Consider the following 2,154-nt stretch of genomic DNA (forward strand, 5'->3'; position numbering starts at 1 on the left):
CTAGCGTGGTATAGAAAGCCTGCAGGACGATTTGTGCCAGTTCTCCTTAATATTCAACGAGCTAAGCTGCTTAACTCTGATTGGCTAACAGCTAGCCTATGAAGCCTGATATAGTAGCCTTTACCCCCAAAAGAGCCGGGGGCCAAAAATGGGTGAGCTCATGAATAGTAATGAGCTCAGGCAACATGACGTCAGACTGATCAGCTTTTGTAATTGGCCTGATTTCTCCACTTATTTCTTTCAGTGGCTAGAGCTGACAGAGGAGGTAGCAGTTCATTTTCACATTCACAACAGAACACAAACACCTATGGACCTAACATATTTCAAAAAAGGCAAACAAAAACTGTTTTGTGTGGCAGGGCACCTTTAAGTTCAGACTGATAAAATCTGTCAGTGTCCCTAAAGTATGAAATACCCAGACGCAATATGGTTGATTTTGATGACTTTTGAATCTTGTGTTTTGTCTCTTTTGTTTTGTCATAGGCTCACTTTTAATCGATTACCCGATCAACTTAAAAACCTTCTCTTTTTCACCACTGTTGTAGTGCCGTAATGCCATTTTGTAAGGTGAAAGTGACAAGGTTTTGATGAAACTTATTGAGATAAACATTTGATCTTTGCTGTTTTAGCACTTGTTTTATGACCAAGGTTTCTTTTCATGCAGCAGGTCTGAGCTTTGTCATTATGTTTCATCACGTAGATGTTATAAAAGCAATGATGATTAAAAATGGGTTGCTTGTGATGTTGGTAAGCTTATCAGCCCAAAAAAAAAAAAAAAAAAACTATCTGTTTACTGATGGGCTGATGGTTCTGACCCTGAACTTTTAGTACTGCATCCTTGTTATTGTGTGACGCACTGAATTGCGTTTTCTTCTTTGCACTAATTGCCTCTCCAGATAAGGCTTCTTGCTGAGAGCTCAAGCACAACATGTAATGTAATCAATATGTCACAAAAAGGGGGGCTTAAAACACCACACCACTCATCCTTTTTTTTCTGACAAAAGCAACCATCTCATCAGGTGGAGGAGCTCTGAGCTGTCAGTATGCAGCCTGTTATCTTTTGGACTCAGCGCATTTCTCCAGCTGACTACACACACCACACACACACACACACACACACACACACACACACACACACACACACACACACACACACACACACACACACACACACACACACACACACCCACACACACACCCACACACACACAACACACACACACACACCCCACACACAGAGGGTCAATGGAGACTGAGTGATGTGGGAGGAGAGGGATAATATACTTTATTGATATCTGGAGGAAGATTTTCCTCTCCACCTCAACAGAAAGGTCAGAGGTCAAGGCGTAGTAGCTCTGGGGATGGTGGGGAATATGTGTCTTGCTCCAGGACACTTCAGTAATGTAGATACATGCAGACACAAATTGGTGATTGTTTTTTTTTGGCTTAATTGAATCACTACATGAATGATTTTATTAGCATTTAAGGTCAAACAAGACACACATAATTAAAGCCAAAAAGAACAATTTGTGTGTAATTGGTTGTTCTAAAGGCACCGGTAATGTGTGTCCTCCAATGTTCCCGCACAACATCCTGCATTGCATAAAACAAGTCACCAGCAGCTGTGACGCGGCTTTCCAAGAGACATCAGTACCCCCGCCAGGGAGACTGTATTTTTGGTTTAGTTTGTTCGTTTATTTGCCTGTCAGCAGGATTACGGAAAAACTACCGGTCCGATCTTTTATGAAACTTGGTGGAAGGGTACAGTATATCATGGGCCAAGGAAGAATCCATTACATTGGAGCAGATCTGAACCACGGGACATTATTTTTCACTTTCACTCATTAACATTGCCAGACAGGGCATGCCCTTGACGGAGTCTGAGCTTTCTGAGTGCCCTTCTAGTCAAATAGGTGTTTGAAATAAATGCCTTGAATCCCAGTGTACCGTAGCCATCAGCCCAAAACATTCTTGTGCCGTATTAATGTATAATGAGTATTATTACTGTCACCAAATAATTCAAAAATATCATCTGCTTGGATTTGATACATAACTGAAGACCTTTTTGACACCATGAATCTTGTGTGCACATGCATGTACAAGAGAGCCTGTGTGTGTGTGTGTGTGTGTGTGTGTGTGTGTGTGTGTGTGTGT

The 2,154-nt window shown here is 41.6% G+C and overlaps 1 protein-coding gene across 8 annotated transcripts in view; it reads right to left on the reverse strand.

Annotated features, from left to right (window-relative positions):
• Positions 1-2,154, reverse strand: part of wdfy3 (WD repeat and FYVE domain containing 3) — a gene marked incomplete at its 3' end in the record, with an annotated part of 112,883 nt that overhangs the window by 70,448 nt on the left and 40,281 nt on the right.

This window comes from Etheostoma spectabile, chromosome 5 (assembly GCF_008692095.1).
Source record: "Etheostoma spectabile isolate EspeVRDwgs_2016 chromosome 5, UIUC_Espe_1.0, whole genome shotgun sequence".
NCBI lineage: Eukaryota > Metazoa > Chordata > Actinopteri > Perciformes > Percidae > Etheostoma > Etheostoma spectabile.